This window comes from Canis lupus, chromosome 37 (genome assembly GCF_011100685.1).
Source record: "Canis lupus familiaris isolate Mischka breed German Shepherd chromosome 37, alternate assembly UU_Cfam_GSD_1.0, whole genome shotgun sequence".
NCBI classification, from domain to species: domain Eukaryota; kingdom Metazoa; phylum Chordata; class Mammalia; order Carnivora; family Canidae; genus Canis; species Canis lupus.
The window spans coordinates 8,258,838-8,273,923 of NC_049258.1; the positions used below are offsets into that span (position 1 = coordinate 8,258,838).

The 15,086-nt window shown below is 34.8% G+C and overlaps 1 long non-coding RNA gene and 1 other non-coding gene across 2 annotated transcripts in view; one reads left to right on the forward strand and one right to left on the reverse strand.

Annotated features, from left to right (window-relative positions):
* LOC111094382 overlaps positions 1-15,086 on the reverse strand; it is a 400,244-nt gene that overhangs the window by 257,987 nt on the left and 127,171 nt on the right. The window contains exon 3 of the long non-coding RNA XR_005385199.1: positions 6,708-6,773. This is a non-coding gene — a long non-coding RNA (uncharacterized LOC111094382). The remainder of the gene's footprint in view (positions 1-6,707; positions 6,774-15,086) is intronic.
* On the forward strand, positions 3,491-3,594 carry LOC119867988. Its single transcript, XR_005385481.1, has one exon. It is a non-coding gene; the product is annotated as a U6 spliceosomal RNA (small nuclear RNA).

Below are 15,086 nucleotides of genomic sequence, written 5' to 3' on the forward strand. Positions count from 1 at the left end.
AAAACTGCACCCAACTGATCCAATTGCGCAGGAATACACAAAACACACACCCTCCTCAAACATCTGCCAGCTACCTTAGTTCACTGGCCTGGATTATGAGCCACACCCATCCACATCTGGTATTAGAACCTCCCACCTAATTTCAGATAATCTTCCTTGCACCATTTCACAATAACTCACAAGATGTTACCCTTTTAACACCCACAAACTTCAAGTTTGTTTCAAGGTAAAGCACCATAGTTATTATAGTATTTACATATTTTCTAACCATTCAATGTATATAAAACAGTGCTACCATTTTTACTAAGTTTTTACTTTTTTTTCCTCATATATCACTTACAAAAGTTTTGAGTCTTGGAGTCTTGTGCTCCTAACTGCTTTATTCCATAAACCCCAGATCATATATAGCAGAATGGGGATATACCTAAAATGTAAATTCAGTCTTTGGGGGTTAAGTTTCTAAAACTAAATGAGCGTCATCAAAGTGGTAAGTTTAATTATAGTTTCTCTGAATCATAAAATGTGATTTAACAAATGCTTAGAATGAAAGGGCTATTGCAAGCTTAAGAAGATCATCATTCTGATTGGATATTAGGTATCAGGCACTATTCTATTCGCAAGTATGGTCATATCTCATTTGAGTGTTTAATTTTTGCACTATAATTATCATTTTTAACATCTCACAAAAGAGAAAAGAAGTAACTAAAGAGAAGTTCTTTTAGCTTTAAAAGAAGCAGTCAGTTTTGTGAAATGTGTACATGGGGTGTGTGTGTGTGTGTTGGGGTTAATTTTAAGTGCCACCTAAATCTATCCTGAAAGAGAAGTGTTAATGTAAATGTTGAATGCTTATAGTGAAAGGAAAAGAAAAGAGAAAGGGAGGCAAGTGGGGGGTTGGTGAAAATTTTACTTTTTCACTCTCTAAAAGCTAGAAAAATCACTGCTTGGGAAAATAATTTAATAGTGGAATAGAAAAGTCTTAGCATTCATTCAAATACTATAAAGTCTTTATAAGCCAGACATACAACTATGGCATAGTTTATGAAAATGAAAGTAAAAGAGAATAAAATATTAGTATCAAGAGTCTTGAACACTAGTCCATTCTGAAGCCCTTTGAGATTTAGCAGGTATCTCTTCAAGAAGTACTAACTAGCTGAGTGTGTGGGTGTGTACCAGAGACTCCTGTCCACTAGGGGCTAGACTTTCACCAATAAACTGTTTTTTACTATAGTCCTCTTAAATAAAGTCCTATTTAACAAGCATACAGATAAAAAGATTTTTTTATTAATACTGAAATGTATTTCTGATCATAAGGGATTATTTTTAAATAAGTATCTTAGAATCAGTTTAATAGTTCCAAACAAAATGACTCAAAGATGTATATTCTCAAATAAAATGCTACTTCAGCAAGTTTACACCGATAGTAAGTTTCATTATTGAAACATTTGCTGTTTTCCCTCTTTTTCATCTCCTGGTTTTATGAGAGCTAAAGATTTATCATGCATTAATCATGCTTAATTAATATCAAGCAATCAAGTCTTCCTATTAAATAAAAGGAGGCAGAACTAGATTATAGGCTTTTTAAAAAAGGTTTGGAATTCCCCCATTTATCAAGCATTTGTTCAGTTATTTCTGGATAATGGGTTTGGGGAATAACTTATGTTTTTGCTTGCTTATTTGTCTATTTATTTGGCCTTCTATAAGAAGAAGGTAAACTTTTATAATCATAAAGAAGTGGTAATTTTTAAATTGGAGATTCATTTATTGAACTCCCAAGGATCTGCTCTAGCCACACAAAGATGAGGAAGAAAAGAATTCTCTCAAGCTGGTCAGACTCATTAGAGATACTGGTAAATAAACCAGGCCCTCCCAAGATAATGAATAACCTTCCTTCTGCTATTAAAAAAAAAAAAAGTGAATAAAAGGCACACTACAGTATAACACAAGGTATGTACCAGTTAAGATCCACGGGTTTTGGACTCAGAGGGAGCATGGTCTAAATCTTGGCTCTGCTGTGTGATTCTCATTATATTTTTAGCTACCCTGTTTCTCCCTTTTTCTCTTTACTAGTTCCAGGCACATATTAAGTGTTCAAAAAAATACTATGTTTTTATAATAGAGGACTAGGAAAAGATAAGTAGGGCATTAAGAATGGACACACTTACTGATTGACAATGGACAGACAAAAGAGGATAGCTCCTCAATGTATCAAGAGTCATATACTTTGGATGTCTGCTACACTAGAATTTTAGGGTTACATGGAGGTAGACAGTTGATTAGATGGACGGACAGATGGATGGATGGACAGAAAGATCTTCAAGAAGCATTACTGCTTAATAGCCTAGAGTCTATTTTGAAGCTCTAAAATCAGTAAGGTCACAGAACTCTCTCAGGAGGAATGAGTTGGCCAAGTTCTGCCCAAGGAAGTTCTCACAAGAAGGCATTATGAAATGTCCTATTCCTCAGAACCTAACTGTAAAACGTTCCCACCAGAGTCCAATGGGAGGTTTATGAGAGTAAAGGATAGAACTAGGTCTTGTATATTTTTAAAGGGTCATTCAAAAAGGCAAAACCTAAATTTTTTACAGATGGCAGAGTAAGGACTGATGCAGTTGGCCAAAACTGACCTTTTATGTTTTCCAAAAGCAAATGTTTACTGAAAGAAGACTTTACTATACTACCAATGGAAAAAAAAAAAAAAAAGTCCTGGATGCTTACATTGGACAACTCAGTACACACTCACTGCCAAATACATTTATAAAAATCAATAATAATATTTTCCATGGTACCTGTTTTCAACCTTCCCGCAAAATTTTGCCCTGTATTTGCTTTTTCTCAAACACAAATATGTTTCTGAGGAAAAACAACATTTCATATGAGAATAGGCTTGTGAAAGCACATGCATTTTAGGAACCTTACTGCTAGCTCCACAGCTCTACTTCAACAATGACACAGGCCAGGGTGAAGATAGTTGATTTTGCAAGGTCTTCTAGATAATGAGTTTAGAACTGGTTTTAAGTTCTTTCAGAATGAAACTCCTTTTAAACTTCTTTTAAAACACACACCCCATCTCAAAGATGAAAAGAGGTTTCAGGGGATCCCTGGGTGGCGCAGCGGTTTGGCGCCTGCCTTTGGCCCAGGGCGCGATCCTGGAGATCCGGGATCGAATCCCACGTCGGGCTCCCGGTGCATGGAGCCTGCTTCTCCCTCTGCCTGTGTCTCTGCCTCTCTCTCTCACTGTGTGCCTATCATGAATAAATAAAAAAATTTAAAAAAAATAAAAATAAAAAAAAAAAAAAAAAGAAAAGAGGTTTCAGAAATTTTTATGTTCTTTTGGATATTAAATAACTCTTAGAAAACAAAATTTTGATGAATTCAGTGGAAAAAGTTAGGAATATTAAAATTCATGAAACATGAATGGGAAAAACTAAAAGTGGATGGTCACAACACATATTGGGTTTGATGAGTTCAAAAAGTTTGGGGGGTGAGTAGGATGCTCCCATCAGCAGCACATATCCTAAAACTGGAACCATAGGAAGATTAGCATGGTCTCTGAACAAGGATGACCTGCAAATTGGAGCAGCACTACATATTTTAAAGTTTTTTAAGACACATGTAATAAAAATGGATTTAAGAATGCCACTGGCATCCTACTTGAGAAGAGTCTTGTTTTGTTTTTGTTTTTCTAGAAATGAAAGTAATACCCATTCTATAATGCAGTTAGGGAAGTGTCTGGAAACACATGTAATAAAGATGGTTATGTTGTGCTATGTGGGGAAAAATAGTTTAGAGGGATAGTTTGAACTGTGAACTCAAATTAGGAGTAGGATTAATCATCCCCACAATAGCCATAGTTTGGAACTTTCTATCTTCTTCCTTATTAAGTGGGTTTTAAGTACTCTTTTAACATATAGATTTTTAAAAACATTTTGTTCCATACTTAACCCCCAGAAAAATCAGAAATACCCTACTTTTCTTTCTCAGGGTAAACACAGCTGATTTTCCAACAACACTTAAAAATACCTTGTATATACAGAATGATCTGGGTACCTAATCTAAGTTCCCCAAATGGCCACTTTCTGCTAGGAATTGCAGAAGTCCATATCATTTTAAAATAATAAAAATAAATGGGTATTTTGAAGTGTAAAATAGACCCCTACTTTTGAGAAAGGTTTGGCAGATTCTTAAAAGGTAAATATACCTGTATCCTTTGTCCTAGCAATTCCACCCCTAGATATTTACCAAAAAAGAAAAAGAAAAACAAGAACATACATCCACAAAAACATTTGCACAAGAATGCTCACAGAAGCTTTATTCATTAGTGGCAAAAACCAGAAACTCAAATTCCATCAAGATGAAAACGGACAAATTTTAGCACATTCATACAGCAGAACACCATGCACCAATAAAAAAAAAATATTGGTAGGCACAACAACATGAATAAGTCTAACAGACAATATGCGAGCAAAAGAGGCTGAATACAAGAGTAAACAATTCATTTATATGAAAGGTAATATTAGGCAAAACTAAATCAACAGTTTAAAAAGTCAGAAAAGTGGTTGCCTCTGAATGAGAGAGGAACAACTGGGAAAAGGACGTGAAGGTACTGGCTGGAATGACGGCAAAGTAGGTTATATGGCTGGCTATACCCATTTGTCAAAAGTCATCAAATCATACCATAAAAATGTGTAAATTTCACTATATAGAATTTCTATCTCAGAAAAGAATACATTTTTGAAGATTTTTATGTATATTGTATAAATAAAAGAAGTGTGGCTTCGTTTATGTGTCTTCCTATACCGCTGTTGATGAACCTAAGTGGTTCCAACCACTCAATGAACATATTTAATTCTGCAACTGTGCATCATTTTTCTAACTGGTCTATTTTCCAGAAGGCAAGAGCTTGTCTTTTTTTTTTTATTTAAATTGTTTGTAATACAGCACATAAATTGCCATTAAACATGGCAATGCAATGAGAACCTCTAGAAGGAACAGGTGGGATCACTTCCCTTTTTTTTTCTTATGACTTTGAGAATAAATCTCCCCCAAATGACACCTTTCTCCTTCAAACACTTCAGTTGTATATTTTATAACTTTTACATATGTCATTTTTACATGACAGTCACAGCTCCCACCTGGAGTTTTGCAACACTGTCCGCATGTTACCTTTTTTTTTTTTAGAATATGCATGTTTTATTCTGAATAATTTTGCATAATAAAAATGAAAGTACAAAATAATTAACACAAAATATTTTAACAAGCTGAAATAAATCATGAAAGAAAAAAAGCAGAAATGTAATCCATGGCAGAGTCTCCAAAAGTCTTAACAGCCTTTCAGTTTCACTAATGGGAAGACTTAAAGGTCAAAATCTAAGAGTCTAAATCAAGATTCTAAAATAATCTACTATACACTACTTGGGCAATTAATATTGATGTTGAAAGTAGCCAGATTCAACAAGTTAAAAAAATAGTTTAATCGTTACAGGGATTATAACTAACACACTAAGAAAAGCATTAAGAATCTTGAGATCCTTATTAGATATTTTAAAAAAGATTGTACTCATTCACTGCCTTGCATATTCATTCACATATTCACTTATTTGTTCATTTTAAAAATAAGTATTTATTGAGCATCCATTATGTAATAGAATGTTCTAAGCACCTGGAATATGTAAAAACAGAAAGAGAAAAATCTCAACTTTTAATGAGATAGAATGTTTGATAGCGTTATAATAAGGGGGTATAGTAAGGCAGGGAAAGGGGGTTAGAAATCAAGGGAAGAAGGCTGAAATTTTTAGTAAGGTGGCCAGGGAAAGCCTTACTAAAAAGGTGGTCTTGAGTAAGGATGCAAAAGAAAGAAGAGAATCAGATATGCCAATATATGTAGGAAAGAGCATCCTACACAGCCAGAACAGCGATGCCAAGGCCCTGAGGGGGACAGCACCTGGCAAAATTAAGAAGTTAAAAGGCTGTTGCAAAAACAGCAACAGGAAAAGGGGAGAAAGTCAGATCGTAGCAGCACGGTAAGCTAGGCCACACCTTTCAGACTATTGTCAAGATTGGTTTTTACCATGTGTGATGGGGCCACTGTAGGTCAAAAGCAGAGGGGTCACATGATCCAACTTCCATTGTAATGAGATGATTCTAGCTGGTCTTTGGAGAACAGAATGGGAAGGTCAAGTGTGAAAATAGGAAAACCATGTAGGATGCTACTGCAATAATCCAGATGAGAACGAGAGTTTACAGTAACTGTAAACAGGGTGGAGGCAGGGCAAAGTAGTCAGAAACGGTCACGTTTTACATATATTTGGAAGGTAGAACTAATAAGATTTACTGGCAGATCACATATGAGACGTGAAACAAGCAGTCAAAGATACCTGTAGGGTTTTTGGAATAAGCAACTGAAAGAACACTGATTTCCCAATTTAGGTAAAGTCCTTGTCATATTAATGGAATTATACTCACCTGCAAAGAAGGAAATGCAGTAGGGGAAAACCTGCTGGTGAAAACAATACAAAACTTCTATCCCTATATAATAGATAACCTCTGAAATTTTTTCACAGAAGCAGTATTCCTCTAACTTGAGTCTTTGATGAACCTAATTAAATGCAAATTCCACTTTTTCTTACTAATCTTTGCTGATAGGTGATTTTGACAGTACAGGAGAATGATATCACATATATAGAAGGATAAGTATTTTAAAAACATACCATTTACTGGGAGGTGAGGATTTTAAAAGGTCCACTTTAGAGGTAGGTCTAAGCATAGGTGATGATCTGAAATATAAAACACAATAATTTCCATCAATGGGAAATTTTCACCACTTTTCATTTGTTAAATATATCATTAATTTATAGTGTTTATTAATCAATGAAGGTGATGTGGGGGTCAAGCACAAGCTCTGAGACAGAAAGAACTAGGTTGAAATCTAAAGTCACTGCTTCAGGTTACAGGAATTGGGCACATTATTTTACTTCTCTAAATCTGTTTCTTCTATTCAAGACTAGACAAACAGGGGTGCCTGGATGGCTCAGTTGGTTGGGCATCTGCATTCATCTCAGGTCAGGATCCCGGGATCCTGGGGTCCCGGGATCCTGGAATCAAGGCCAGCCATCAGGCTCCCTGCTCAGCAGGAAGCCTGCTTCCCCCTCTGCCTCTCCCTCTGACTGCTGCTCCCCTTTCTTGTGCTATCTCACACTCTCTCAAATAAATAAAAAATATAAAATTCTTTAAAAAAAAAAGACTAAATATACAATTACTTGTATCTGGCACCATTTAGGTATCTAAAAATAGTAATGATTATTATTATCCGCTGAATCAAATTTTCTAATTTAATTTTGTAATATTGAATTATTTAAATCTGGGACATAATTTTTTAAAATTTTTATTTATTTGTTAGAGAGAGAGTGAGTGAGCAAGCACGAGGGGAGGAGGGAAGTAGAGGGAGAGGGAGAAGCAGACTCTGTTAAGCAGGGAGCTTGATCCCAGGACCCTGAGAACATGACCTGAGCTGAAGGCAGTTGACTGCCTGAGCCACTCAGGCACCCATGAGACATAATTTTAAAAGGAAAAACAATAAATATTTATTGTTGGGAAAAAGTTATTTTGATTATTTATTTACATGAGTCATATTCAGAAAATGTGAATTTAGTTTCAGAATATTTTTTCCCAGCACACTTTTGCTCACTACCAGTGGCAAAAATTAACCCATATCAGTAGGTTCAGTATCACCTCAGTCATCTCTACTCTCGCCTTCTCTACCATAAAGGCTTCTGTTGCAACTAAAAGTAAAATGTGACACATTTCTAACCAATAAAATGTGGGGAAGTCTCCTGAATAAGGCTTCCAGATGGTTTTTGTTTTCTTAATAAAAAGAGACATTCTTAGCTGATATATTTCTCTTTTTCCTTACACCACTCTTTTCCTTTTATCCTTTCGGAAATGTGGATACAATACCATGAGGTCTGACAGCCATCTTGGTTTTATTAGGCAAAAACTGTGTGAACAAAATGCAACAGCTAAGGATGAACAAAACAGAGATGGATATAATATGTATCCCTGAAAAGATCACTGAGACACTAAAAATTGTGAACTGTCAACCTCCAAACATCATCTCAGTTTGTGAGAAAAATTAAAACATATGTAAGCCACAGTAGCCATAGGCTGCTTCTACTCACAGCCAAATACAGTCCTGATAGGCCACTTTTCTTTATACAAGGTAAGAACGATCTATCCACTTTGTTCCTTACATTTCATCTTGTCATTTTTTTCTAATAGGTATATTATTTTTACTATCCTATTTTCCTTGTTTAAATCAGGTAAGCTACACCGGAAAAATTTTTTTTCTGATACTACACCCATATTTTTCACAGATTTTAATAAACTCTGAAATATATACAGCCAACTACTATTTCTAACAGGAACAGGATTTTTTTAACCAAATTAATATCAAAATATAGGCACTTTCAAATTTTTCATGCTTTTTAAAAAGCTATAGTATCATCTTTAGAGAATTGATAAATATTCCCTAGTGACTGAAAACAGTTTTTCTCCATTTAATGGAGGGTAGGGGGCTAGTCTGTTTATCCTAGAAGAAAAAATTTGTAAAGCACATTTTCAGCCTAGGTTATTTATTCTTCTAAAGGTGTAAGTATGATGTTAATGGTAGCACTGAGGCATACTGGAATGGCTTCCTAAGCAAATCAAGCCTATATCCCAAACAGCCATACATATTGCTAATTCATTCTTTTCATCTCTGTTTCCTTCTTCCCTTTCAATCTTTTCTTTTCACCCGAAACATGACAATTGCAAAACAAAATAAGAAAGAAGATGAGAAATGACCTTCATTTGCGAACATCAAGTAAGGTCAGCAACCTCTAAGTCTCATTTAGAGTAATTTATTTAAAGATAGACTACATAGGAAATACATTTTATAGTGATAATACTAATGATGCAAGAATAATACAGGCTAAGTGAAAAGTCACTTTTTTCAAAAGAGAATACATCAGCTAAAAATCTCTTAGATACTAAATTATTTAGACACCCCTATTTTATAGATGGCCGCAATGGTGGAAATAGTTTATACAACAAGGAACTTCTAGAAAAGAATATTTCTAACAGAAATCCACAGGTAGCTATAATGCTCATCATATTTATTTGTTGATTTGCTATCAGCAGGCCAACCATTTAACTATTAAGATAATTAAAGTTCATTAGAAGAACCCAAAAGTCATATATCATGCACTGGGATATGATTACATACCACAGCAAATGTGTTGCTTTCTGACAAAGAAAACAATACTATTTGGCAGGTTTCTACATAGTCAAAATGAACAGGAATTTCTGTGTGTGTGTTTATGTTGATAGAAAAAGAGATAAAATAAAAACCTGATATTCTTATATAAATAAAATGCTTAAAGACTCATCTAAAAATTGAGAAAGAGGGGACACTTCAAAACCCATTTTATTGGACTAGCATTACCCTGATACCAAAGCCAAACAAAGATACCCCAAGAAAGAGAAATCTTTCAGGCAAATATCTCCGATGAGCATATCAAAAATCCACAACAAAATACTAGCACTAAAAGGATCATATACCATGACTCAGTGGGATTTATCCTAGGGATGCAAGGATAGTTCAACTTACAAGTCAATTACTGTGATATACTAGATTAACAATATAAAGGACAAATATCACATGATCATCCCAATAAATGCAAAAAAGCATCTGACAAAATTCAACACTCTTTCATGATAAAAAAAAAATTCTCAACAAACTACGTATAGAAGGAATGTACCTCTACATAATAAAGTTCATTAGGACAAACCCATGGCTAACACCAATCTCAATGGTGAAAAAGGAGAAGCTTGTCCTCCAAGATCAAGAACAAGGCAAAGATACTCACTCTCACCACTTCTAAGAGTACTGGATGCCTGAGCCAATTAGTCAAGAATAAGAAATAACAGGCATACTAATGATAAAGGGAAAAGTAAAATTTTTCCTGTTTTCAGATGATATGATCTCATACATAGAAAAACCCTACAGGCTCCATTAAAAACTATTTGAACTAATCAACAAATTCAGTAAAATTGCAGGATTAAAAAAAAAATCAACACACAATAATCAGTTGCCTGTCTACATACCAAGACAAATTTTCTGAAAAGGAAATTAGAAAACCAATCCCATTTATAAGAGCACCAAAAGTGAAAAATACCTAGACATAAACTTAAGTAAGTAAAAGATGTGTACATGAAAACTATACAAACACTGATGAAAGACATCAAGGCAGAGACAGATAACTGAAAAGACATCTCATTTTCATAGATTATAAAACATAATATTGTTAAAATATCCTTATACCCTAAGTGATATACATTTCCAATTCAATCCCTATCAAAATCCCAAAGGCATTTTTTACAGAAATATAGAAACAATTCTAAAATTTGTATGGAACCACAAAAGAACACAAATACTAAATCAATCATCACAAAGAAGAGCAAAGCTAGAAGTACCACATTTCTTGATTTCAAAACATATTACAAAACTAGAGTAATCCAAACAGTATGGTATTGTTAAAGACATGCAGTCCAATAAAACAGAACTAAGAAACCAGAAATAAATCCACACACATATGATCATCTGATCTCCAACAAGAGTGCCAAGTAACACAATGGTAAAGAATATCCTCTTCAACAAATGGTGGTGGGAAAACTGAATACATACCATATGAAAAAGAATGAAATTGGACCCTAATCTCTTACACCATCCACAAAACTCAACTCAAAATGGGTTAAAAACTTCAGCATGAGATCTGAAACTATAAAACTCCTAGAAAAAAAACATACAATTATAGTTTCATGACATTAAACTTGGCAATGATTTCTTGGATGATACCAAAAGCACAGGCAACAAAAACAAAATAAACAAGTGTAACTACACCAAACTAAAAAGCTTCTGTATGACAAAGAAAATAATCAACAGAATGAAAAGACTGTGGAATGGAGGAAAATATTTACAAACCATGTTATCTTATAGAGTCTCTAGAATATATAAGAAACTCATACAACTCAATAGAAAAAAATAATAATCTTATTAATAATCTTATTTAAAAATAAAAATTGGGTGCCTGGGTGGCTCAGTCAGTCAAGAATCTGCCTTCAGCTCAGGTCGTGATCTCAGGGTCCTGGGATTGAGCCCTGCATTGAGCTCCCTGTTCAGCAGGGAGTCTGCTTCTCCCTTTCCCTCTGCCCCTCTCTGAGCTCATGCTCTCTCTCAAATGAATAAATAAAATCTTTTTTAAAAATTTTAAAGCTATATTAATATTTTATAAAAATTCAGTGACTATTCCACATTTGCAAAGAATATTTATCAAATCACCACGTAATTTAAAATTCGATAATGAGCATCTCATTTAAAAAGTTTTTATTGTGGAAAGAACATTCCAAAGGAGATGTACTTTTGTAACAGTTATTTAGGTATACACTATATTATTATTGATCATAGATAGTCAATGTTGTAAACAGATTTCTAGGGCTTATTTATCTTGCTTGACTGAACCTTTAACTTTGTTGATTAGAACTCCCTATTTTTCCTTCCCTCTAGCTCCTAGCAACCACCATTTCATTCTTTGAGTCTATTAATTTAACTATTTTAGATACTCATATAAGTGGAATCATGCAGTATTTGTCTTTCTGAATTGTTTTATTTCACTTAGCATAATGTCAAGTTGCATCCACGTTATGGCATATTGTGGAATTTCAATTTTTTTTAAGTCCGAACATATTCCATTGCATGTATATACCAGTTTCTTTATCTATTCACTTGTCAATGAGTATTTAGGCTATTTCAACATCTTGACTATTGTGAATAGGGCTGCAAGGAACAGAGGATTGCCAATATCTCTTCAAAATCCTGACTGCAGTTCTTTCAGAGGCGTATCCAAAAGTGGGATTGCTAGATCTTATGGCAATACTATTTTTAAATTTTTGAGGAAACTTCACACTGTTTTCCATAGGGACTGCACTGTTCTGCATTTCCACCAATAGTCTGAAGTGGTCCCAATCTTTCCACATACTGCCAATACTTGATGTCCTTTGCTTTTTTGAGAACAGCCATCATGCTGAGGTGATGTCTCATTGTGGCTCTGATATTAATTTCTCAGATGGTTGGTGATGTTAAACAGTTTTTCACATACCTGTTGGCCATGTGTGTGCCTTCTTTGGAGAAACGTCTATTCAAGTTTTTAGTCTATTTTTTTGAGAGGGAGCAGAACAAGAGAGAGCACAGCAGTAGGGAGGAGCAGAGGGAGAAGCAGAGGGAGAAGCAGACTCTGAGGCTGAGCAGAGACTCCAACACAGGCAGGGAGCCTGATTCCAGGGTCCTGAGATAACCAACTGAGCTGAAGACAGATGTTTAACCAATTGAGCCACTCAGGTGTCCCTAAAATATTGTTAATTTAATACTTAGAGGCTGAGGTAAGAAATGTATCACTAACTGCTAAGAAGACAGGAGTAATTCTTCCCACTATGAATTTCTGTTAGAATTTAAGACAAAGTGGAAAGAACACAATCCTAATAGATGAAAGTTTCAAAAAACATAGAAAGTTTCCTATATGGAGCCCTATAGGCAATGCTATCTATCATCAGACCGAAAGTAAAAAAAAAAAAAAAAAAAAAAGTCATGGCAAGTTTACAAAAACCAAATGCACTGCCTATCAATATATCAGTTAGAAAGTACATTCTTATGTTAGTAACAGAAATCCAGGCTTATATATAAAAGAAGTCCAGAGTTGAAAGCCCAAACTTAAGGTGGCTACACAGTCATCATGAATCCAGGATCCTTCAGTCTTTCTGCTCTACCATCTTTGAGGTTGCTTAAGGATCCAAGAGGACTGCTGGAGCTCTAGTCAAAGAAACAGAAGAGAGGTAGATAGCTAGGACAGAAGAGGTTTTCCAGATATACAACCCAACAACCTCCAATAACATTTTATTTTTTCATCCCTACCATGGAAGGCAGAGGGATGTAGTTTTTCAAATGTCCAAGATTAGTAAGGAAAAGAACGGATATTGGACAATCCTTCTTATAAAACCAGTGTCAGAGGCAAAGATTAATTACCTTTTGCCTAATAGAATAATACAACTATAACAACTGTAGTTGTTTTTGGTCTTCTGTGATAATAGCAAAGCAAACAAGTGGTTACCACATCAGGCAATGTTCTAATGCCTTACTTGCATTAATTAATTACTTGTCTTAATGTATGTACTCTTTATAACAAGCCTATGAAATAGGTATATTGTATCCCCATTTATAGTCATGAAACTAAAGCACAGAGTTTACAAAACTTGCTCAACTTAATAGAGCTGTATGTATCGGAGCCAGGATTTAAAATCAAATAGTCTGCTTAAGTCTATAAAACAAAGAGCTATAAGAGAAATAGTATTTTTAAATAAAAAGTGATTCAGAGGGACGCCTGGGTAGCTCAGTGGTTGAGCGTCTGCCTTTGGCTCCAGGCGTGATCCCAGTCTGAGATCGAGTGCTGGGAGGAGCCTGCTTCTCCCTCTGCCTATATCTCTGCCTCTCTGTGTCTCTCATGAATAAATAAATAAGATCTTTAAAAAAGAAACTTTTAAAAAAGTTTTACCTTTCAGAAAGGTAAAACTGTCCTTAAAATTATTTCATTAATATTGGCCATAACTTTTATTCTAAATCTCCAAAATCACCATAATGGAGGAGTACTGCTTTTTTAAGAAACAAAATATTTCATAAAACAACAATATCACCAGGCCCAGAGGAAGAAGAGATATTTAATTGCTAAGCTTGACAAGTACATAAAACATGAGATTGAAAGGAGTCAGCATCTTCACCTTCATAAATGCCGACAACACCCAACCATCAATGCCTACAGAGCTACGTCAGTTAATGCACTTAAATGTAATTCTCTCCAAAGGCAAAAACACTGTTGATCAACAACAGTGTTTTCAGTAAATAGTCATCGATTTAAATGCTGGATGTCTAAACAATGCACATTAAATTCACTTCAACCAGGCACACATTCTAATTAACAATGTTTATTGGAAATGCCACATTGTGGTTCAACAATCCTTAAAGGGCATTTCAATTAAACCAAAAGAGAATGACTGAAAAAAAACCAAAAGGTGTCTGGGGAAGAAGGGAGTCCTCTATGACCAAAATGACTAAGTTTTGCTCAACTGCTAACTTTGTACCCCTCTCAACGTGATAATGTGATAAAGACAAAATCTTTATTCTAATGGAAAAGAAAAGAAAAAGGATTCTGGTAACTTACTAAAAGGGCGGCTGACTAAGCATTGTACAAGAATACACTTTGTTTTATAAGGTCTGTTATGCAGAGCCATTACAATATAATCTGTGACAATTGAACATTATTGAACCTAAATTTGGGGTTTGGGTCTTTTACATCAACAGCAAAACAAGAGCAATAAAACAAGTCATAAAAAAAAAAAAAAACCTTTCCAAGAATTGATTCTATTGCAAGACCTATTCAATTACAGGACTGAGAATGTTTTTAGAAAAAACATTCTATTCTACCTCACTCCTAAATTATAGACCTTCTGAAAACAGAATTACCAACAACTGGGGAAATGAATAGAAAACATTTCAACACTGGTGAAGCATTCAAAACATGAGTTACAGGGTTCTGTTAGGTCAGATAAATGAAATTAGATGGAGAATAGGACTTGGATCAGAGGGTGGGAAATCAACCAGGACATGAGAAAGCTAATCTCTTGCGAAGACATGCAAACGCCGTTAGGAGACTAGGAGACGCAAAGGAAAAAAAAAAAAAAGGAGACACAAAGAATTAAGAATAGGTAAATCTCAGAAAGTTAAGAGTTCAGGCTGAGTATGTCTAAGAAATGAAATAAAAGTTTAGGTGCTTATCTAATACTCTACATAGCACTTAGATTTGCAAAACTGAGCATGATCATTTGCCAAAAATACCAGCTTTCTTAAGAGATGGCTGGTTTTTCCACCTCCCAACCAGACAGATTTGAGCTTGTCTGATGGCTTCTGCGGACTCTCCTCCTCCTAAGAAACTAGAAATCAAAGATAC